Consider the following 8,657-nt stretch of genomic DNA (forward strand, 5'->3'; position numbering starts at 1 on the left):
CAATACTGGCCTCTATATACAGTACTGGCCTCTATATACAGTACTGGCCTCTATATACAATACTGGCTTCAATATACAGTACTGGCCTCTATATACAGTACTGGCCTCTATATACAATACTGGCCTCAATATACAGTACTGGCCTCTATATACAATACTGGCCTCTATATGCAGTACTGGCCTCTATATACAGTACTGGCCTCAATATACAGTACTGGCCTCTATATACAGTACTGGCCTCAATATACAGTACTGGCCTCTATATACAATACTGGCCTCTATATACAATACTGGCCTCTATATACAATACTGGCCTCTATATACAGTACTGACCTCTATATACAGTACTGGCCTCAATATACAGTACTGGCCTCTATATACAGTACTGGCCTCAATATACAGTACTGACCTCTATATACAGTACTGGCCTCAATATACAGTACTGGCCTCTATATACAGTACTGGCCTCAATATACAGTACTGGCCTCTATATACAATACTGGCCTCTATATACAGTACTGGCCTCAATATACAGTACTGGCCTCTATATACAGTACTGGCCTCTATATACAGGCCTGCATTCATGTACTGACATATGACGAGCTTTTCATCTCCTGTGATTAAAAACTCAACCTTAAAGGCTCAGTCTCACTTGTAGGCTAGCTGAAAACTTGTGCTATCATCTTGTATAATAATGATAATAACAATAATGATAATTTCCTTAAAGCTCAGGACTCTTATGGTCCCATAGTCTGTAGTTGTCAGCCCTGTGATGGCCTGGCAGTCTGTCCGGGGTGTCTCCCCGCCTGCTGCCCAGTGACTGCTGGGATAGGCTCCAGTATCCCCGCGACCCTGAGAGCAGGATAAGCGGCTTGGAAAATGGATGGATACTATAATCAACGCGTCTCAGACTGTCAGCTACTTTGGCAGACGTGCAGATTAATTCAGCTTTTGTAAATTCTGTGTGCTTCTGGAGATATTTCACTTCTGCCCGTTGAGAAACACTCGCCAGTACGAGTGAATTGCAAGCTGTTTGGAATCTGCCACAGAGGAGAAGACTGATGATGTCACAACTCATTTCATAGTTCTACTTTAATCCACCGTACACCGCATGGCCGGCCCACATCTACAGGAAATACACGTCCCCTATGTCACTGATGTTGACTTATGATGACTTATGTCACTTATGACTTATGTCACTTATGATGACCTATGATGACTGATGTCACTTATGACGACTTATGATGACTTATGACTTATGTCACTTATGATGACTTGTGTCACTTATGACTTATGTCACTTATGATGACTTATGATGACTTATGATGACCTATGATGACTGATGTCACTTATAATGACTTATGATGACTGATGTCACTTATGATGACTTATGATGACTTATGCCTGTTCAGTAAGACATGGGCTCCATTGTGCTCCTAACTATTCAAGAGCCAAATCTAGTCAATATCAGATGTCAGAACGTCGGTGATGTTTTGGGGTGGGGGTGGGGGGGTTATAGACTCGTGCAAGTCATTACACAGCATTATACCGTCCTGCCTTAGTGGAAACGAATAAATGTCCAAACACCTCCGTCAGCTGGAACCATGAACTGAGGTGGGGCTTAAACAATGAACACAACAGATCCACAACTATTAGCCGCTATGGTACCAAAGTAACAAGACTATGGAGCAGCAACATCAGTGTGTGCCAGTACCAACGGCATATTTAGGCTGCAACGTTTGAGGTGAACCATTATGAACCTTAAATTCGTTTTTGAAACTCATGAGTGCTCAGAAGGACGCCTGACTATCTGCAGCCTGGACCGGCTCAGTCAGGCAGAGAGCTGGTCCAGGCCGGACCAGCTCTCTGCCTCCCATCTCTGCTGCCCTGCCGCATGCTTGGTAAACTTCTCCCCAACACGACTGACGAGGTGTTCACACGCTGTGATCTGACGACATGAAACCTTCACAGCATCACTGTGACACCGCAGCCGCTCAGGCGGAAGAGGGGTGTCGTGGGGTTCAAGTCGTGTTCGTACTTCTGCCGTAACGAGACCGGTCTATATCTCGTCTTCCTGCCGTCCCTCACCGTGTTGTGATCAGTACCATCACGTACCGTCTCTCAGCATCTCTTCTGGATGGCCTCTGGTACCATCAGAAACAAGGTCGCCACTGGCAACCGTGCCCCGTGCCCAAGATCCCACATAACCGTTCAGGACGAGATGTTAGATGGACGTTTTCCCGAGTGAAGCCAATGCAGTATTCTAACTCAGTATTCGAGACTTGTACTACTACGGCGTCGAGAGCTGTGTATAATGGAATATCTTCACGTGTCTGAAGGAAGGGCGAATCAGACTGACCATAGTCTTTATTGATTATGCTTCCATTAGTGAAACTCCATTAGCAGCCTACATGCGAGCTCTGCACGGCCCTGACCGACTTTAATGGCCCCCTCGCTCAGATGAAGGCCAACCACGCTCACCCGTGTGCGAGCCCCAGCGCTAGCACGCGTCACCGCACTTCACGCTCATGTGTGAGGGCATACGGCTAATCGACTCATCCGTACCCTTTGTATCAGCCCCGCACGGCAGCGTGAGACCCCGGAGCTAACCGGGTCGCTAGAACCAGCAGCGACTAACTTTGTCAGTGAAGAGAGACGCTCCGGGCCTCCCCGGAGCACCTGTTACCAAATCCCAGCGATAACGGAAACATTCAACTATCTAATATCGATAGTCCCGCATTCCGACCGGACTCGAACCTTACGTGACTGAGCAGCAGGGAGACTGAAATCTGCACATGCAGTGTTGGTGGTGGTGGTGGTGGTGGTGGTGGGGGGGGGGTAGGTGAGTCAACAATGATACCGTGCTATACAAAAAAAAAAGAAATGCTAAGGATGCATCTAATTGTATACTCGATTGCTTTTTTATGCACGCGCACGCAGCCGGGCGGTGCGCGCGCACACGCGCACAAAAGCGGTATAACGCGAAACATGCCCTTTACACATATGAGCACATGGAGCATACTTGCTGTGTGGCGTGTGTCGCTTAGAAGCGGGCGAGGGGCGCCCCGGTGCGCCTTGTCTCCGGGCGGCAAGAGCAAGCGAGCGCCTTCACAAGATCCCTTCACACCAAGAAGCCGCGCAGTCCATCCGCGTCACAAGGTCCTTCGAGAGTCCCGAGCCCGCTAGATGTCTGGGGAGTCCCGGTTCGGCGCTGCTGAGGCAATGGAGCGATCGCGGTCCTCATCAACAGTCGTCGGGGTGCGGCGGTGTCCCGCATCCAGCACAGCACGTCCTGACAGTAAAACCATGTCCGGTCGTCCGCCGAGGGGCATCGGGGGAGCGGGCTTGTCCGTCACGTTTCACGCTCTCGACGCTCCGGCGTGGCGCCCATCTGTGCTCAGACGCGTGAAGTCAGCGCCGCTTGGTGACCGTCCGGAGGAGTCCGGAGGAGTCCGTGGCGTCCGGAGGAGTCCGTGCTGCAGAGGCCAGCAGCTGCTCAGTACAGCACGCGCCGTGGTCTGACCGGGCGGCGCATCCGCGGCGCGCAGCGGCCGCGTTGCACACAGGGCGTTGCTGGCAGGCTCGGCGCGGGCAATGCCTGCACCCCTGAAGCCCCTTATGATGATGATGATGATGATGATGATGATGATGATTATGATCAACTTATAACCTGGGGTGGACTTCACGTTTGAGAGACACCATTTAACACTAGTATATCCGCCCAAAGCGTGCTTCATTCAGATGGCTCGAGCAGGAGTCCATCAGAACCCGGTTCGGGCATTCAGAACCCAGTTTCTGAGCACATGCGAACCCATGTTATCTGTGGAAGAAACACATATCCAGACTGGGAGGTTCTGACCCGTTCCTAACTGGAACAGGTAAACCGGTCACCGGCCGGGCTGCTCCGTCCGTCGCCTGGCGGACATGATGGGCGTGTGTGTGCGTGTGTGTCTGTGCGTGTGTAAACGGCGCGCGAGCGTCTTCAAAGAGCGCGCCTGCGCAGAAGCCCGCTGCTGATGCTGCAGTGCCCGGGTTATTTCCGGTAAAGCCGCCGGGGTTACTCGCGTTCAAACCGAGCCCCACACGCCTTACATCACCGACAGCGGACCAGACCAGACCCGGGCCGAGCGACACGGCGCTGCTGTTTCTAGCCGAACGACGGCGAAAGAAGAGCTTTGACGTTGCTGTGACGACGGCGCTGAACGCATCATGGCGTCACGCACGTCGGGAGCAAGACGTCGGTCCGTAGAGTTCAGAGCGCGTGCTTCCCACGTCCGTTATGTCACCGGAGAACTTAATAACTTCAATTTATGAAAAAAAATTGATTTTTTTGGGTCGTGTAACGGGTAATTATTTAGGACTAAGATGCAGGGGCGGGAGTTGTTCACACGTTTGCACCTGTTTTCCAGTGACGGGTGGTTGTGTGGGGGGGGTTTTGCGACACCGTGTGGTGAGATGTATGACGGCAGCCATTGGCGCCGGCCTGCGACTACTTGGCCTGAGAAGCCACGGTGACCCTGCTTGTTTGTGTACCCAAAACTTTACCTCAAAAGTTACTTAACAACTCTTTGGAAAATAACCTAATAGCCTAACCCTGTCACATCACTCATGTGCCCTGCCTCCGAGATAATGCCCCCTGTGTACAGTCCCTGAGTGGCCTTTTGTAAGACAAAGGTAAACACTCGAGAGCTATTGCTCATTTTTGCCCTTGAATGCCGAAGCTCAACAAAGACTATTTGTGAATGTATATAAAGAGCCTATAGGAGCCATGGCAGTCTGGCGTGGATTTGAATGCACTGACAAATGGTGTGTGGGTAGGGTATAAATGGCGTGCTCATGTGCCGTGAGACAGTGTGTGGCAGATGCTTGGGTGAAAAGGGGCAAACGTGATGGCATCAGCACCAAGAACCTTGTTTTCTTTGGGCCTTCTGCTGTTGCTGACACAGGAGACTCTCGCACACGGAGGAGGTAAGCTTCTAAGTGTGTTTGGTTGTGGAAACGCTGCATTTAATTCAGACCGCCGTGTTATCTTCTCGCTTTATTACATGACCAGCCATGTCTGCAGTCTTGCCCGTTGCATCACAGTGCAGAGGTTTACTGTGAACTGATCCGATATGGTGCGTCGGTCTAGCGGTTGTTCCTGTCAGACTGACTGTGGAGAACGACCTGTCCAACATGACCCCCGAGTCCTACTCCAGCCACATGGTGGAAGGAGGCGTACTGCTGGGCGCTCTGAGGAGACTGCAGGAGACAAAGCAGCACTTCAAGTAAGATTACACATTTGTAAAATACTTGTACTTTTAATAAGTCTTTAGACCTTCTGTTTGAGGAAAAACACCGCTCTTAAGGTCAGGAGGAGGTTCACGGGTTTCATAGCCACGGGTACACTGATAACTGGGCAGCACGGTGGCCCAGTGGTTAGCGCTGTCGCCTCACAGCAAGAAGGTCCTGGGTTCAAACCCCGGGGTTGTCCAACCTTGGGAGGTCATCCCAGGTCATCCTCTGTACAGAGTTTGCATGTTCTCCCCGTGTCTGCGGTGGGTTTTCTCCGGGTTCTCCGGTTTCCCCCACCATCAAAAAGACATGCATGTTAGGGTTAATACTCCTGTCTGTGCCCCTGAGCAAGGCATGGCAAGAAGAGCTGGAGTTGGTCCCCAGGCGCTGCACGGCAGCTGCCCACTGCTCCTAGCTACATAGCTAGGATGGGTTAAATGCCGAGAGGAGTTTCCCCATGGGGATCAATGGAGTATCTCAAAATAAAATAAATAAATAAACCTACTGTTCCGTGACAGTTGGGAGTTCAGCTGGTATGTTCTCCTAACTTCTGCTCCCCGTGTATTTTTAGGTTTACAGTGAAGGAGGACCCTGACTATGGTCTGTTCCTGGAGAGTGTGAATGGAATATCTGGCAGCGAGGCCAAGCAGACGTACTGGGAGATCCTGTCTGACAACGGCGGGGACTACACCAGGCTGGATGTGGGTGAGTGTCCCCCCATGGTACCGCACCAAGCCTGCATGACCACCATCCGGCAGAACAAAACCATTAAGATGCCTTCTTTTCCCCACAGGAATTGGCTGTTACCAACCCAAAGCAGATGAACACATCATCCTTCGGTTGAGCAGCTGGTCCAAACACGCGGTTTTGCATTAAGTGTCTGCTGCCAGACTCAGAATCCGACTCACCTCCAGGATGGTTGTGGATTTTCTGTTTTGAATTCTTTGTCATTGAATACACTGTCTCGCCATCTAGCGGAGCTAGTGCTCGCAAGATGTTGTTGCACATATTGGGTCAGATGACTGAGAATATGCGTAACAGCATCATCCAGCAGGAACGGGCAACGTGATCCAGAAAGGGCCGGTGTGGCTGCAGGTCTTCGCTCCAACCCAGCAGTTACACGCCCGAGTCTATTAGTCACCCAGTAGAGTCGTTGCTGAAGGGCCTCGATTTGTAGACTCAGGTAGGAACAAAGACCTACACCCACACCAGCCCTTTCCGGATCACGTTGCCCGTCCCTGATTGGCCGGCTAGGATTCAAACCGACAAATGGGTTTCCTGATGAGTCAGTACCTCTTATTTTTAGTTGACGTCATATTAGCTAGTAAGCATATTAAACCAGTAATAATGAAAGATCAACGTGTGGGTTGCTGGTTGGAGAAAAGTGGATTTATTTACATTTACTCATATTTGCGCGAATTGCATTTGATTCGGAAGAGTTGTTTAAAAAAACAACACCGGCCGACCGAAGTGAAAATACATCAAATTTTAAAGAGGGGATGTCTAGTTTGGACAAATAAAAACTTTCAAATCAACTGTTTTTATGTGTTTCTTTGGGTTTTGGTACGGTAGCAAAGGCCCCTAACATGATGTGACACGGGTACACTCCTGGCAAGACGTGGGCATGATGGGAAAATAAAGGGATATTACAACAAACACCGCTCCGCTGGGTCTTTCATTTTTTCCCATCGGTTCCAGTTCAGAGGCAAACGTTATCATTCCAAACCACGGGTCTGACTGCACGCCTGGTTCCGTGCTGACCCGCCCTGAGCTCCTGGGCCACAGACGATCACACACCCACCTCCTGGGCCACAGACGATCACACACCCACCTCCTGGGCCACAGACGATCACACACCCACCTCCTGGACCACAGACGATCACACACCCACCTCCTGGACCACAGACGATCACACACCCACCTCCTGGACCACAGACGATCACACACCCACCTCCTGGACCACAGACGATCACACACCCACCTCCTGGGCCACAGACGATCACACACCCACCTCCTGGGCCACAGACGATCACACACCCACCTCCTGGACCACAGGCGATCACACACCCACCTCCTGGGCCACAGACGATCACACACCCACCTCCTGGGCCACAGACGATCACACACCCACCTCCTGGGCCACAGACGATCACACACCCACCTCCTGGGCCACAGACGACTCCTCTTGGGCGTCTAACAAGATTAAGGTTTCAACTCGTTTCAGCACAGAAGGGATGAGCAGCTAAAGGAAGGGGAGGAGACACTCATCGCCATAAACTCATGACTATTTTCCGTCATCTTCTATCTCTTTCTTTCTCTTCCCCTCTCTCACTCTCTCTCTCTGTCTCTCTCTCAGAAATGCAACCATGCACAAACGTACATATACATACACTCCACTCTTTTTTGGGGGGGAGGTTCCCCCCCTTTTTCTCCCCAATTGTACTTGGCCAATTACCCCACTCTTCCACTGGGCGGCGCCGCAGCATCCACATCCTGGACGAACCCGCTTCGAATTAAAGTGAGGATCTAAGGTGTACAGTCTCCCCAAGTCTTTCTGCTGGTTTTGATCTGTGTCTGTACAAACAAAAACTGGTTTCTTGGGGCGTCCGGGTGGCGTAGCGGTCTGTTCCGTTGCCTACCAACATGGGGCTCGGTGGTTCGAATCCCCGTGTTACCTCCGGCTTGCTTGGGCGTCCCCTACAGACACAACTGGCCATGTCTGTGGGTGGGGAGCCGGATGTGGGTATGTGTCCTGGTCGCTGCACTAGCGCCTCCTCTGGTCAGTCAGGGCACCCTCCCACGCGCTACCCCCTCTGGTGAAACTCCTCACTGTCAGGTGAAAAGAAGCGGCTGGCGACTCCACATGTATGGGAGGAGGCGTGTGGTAGTCTGCAGCCCTCCCCCGACCGGCAGAGGGGGTGGAGCAGTGACTGGGACGGCTCGGACGAGTGGGGTAATTGGCTGGATACAATTGGGGAGAAAACGGGGGACCCCCCCCCCCAAAAAAAAACTGGTTCCTTCACCACAATTTAGCCCACAGATGCTAGAAGGAAGTTCCAAGTGTGCTTCCTGAGTATATAACTTCAACAGAATCAAACACAACCTCGGTCATGACTAACCACATGGACAAGCACTGGGGCGACACTGCAAACCTGCTGCTTCTTGGCCAGAGAAATCCTGGGATTCAGGAAGTGACAGCGGAGCGGATGTCAGTCAGCACAGGACAAAGAGCAGAGAAATCCTGGGATTCAGGAAGTGACAGCGGAGCGGATGTCAGTCAGCACAGGACAAAGAGCAGAGAAATCCTGGGATTCAGGAAGTGACAGCGGAGCGGATGTCAGTCAGCACAGGACAAAGAGCAGAGAAATCCTGGGATTCAGGAA

General features: G+C 51.4%; 1 protein-coding gene across 1 annotated transcript in view; it reads right to left on the reverse strand.

Annotated features, from left to right (window-relative positions):
* Positions 1 to 8,583, reverse strand: part of abcg4a (ATP-binding cassette, sub-family G (WHITE), member 4a) — a 51,520-nt gene extending 42,937 nt beyond the window's left edge. The window contains exon 1 of the mRNA XM_056284756.1: positions 8,394 to 8,583. The gene's annotated coding sequence lies outside the window, so the exon portion shown is untranslated. The remainder of the gene's footprint in view (positions 1 to 8,393) is intronic.
* Between the last annotated feature and the right edge of the window lie 74 nt (positions 8,584 to 8,657).

The sequence above is a fragment of the Lampris incognitus genome, chromosome 8, assembly GCF_029633865.1.
Source record: "Lampris incognitus isolate fLamInc1 chromosome 8, fLamInc1.hap2, whole genome shotgun sequence".
Classification (NCBI taxonomy): domain Eukaryota; kingdom Metazoa; phylum Chordata; class Actinopteri; order Lampriformes; family Lampridae; genus Lampris; species Lampris incognitus.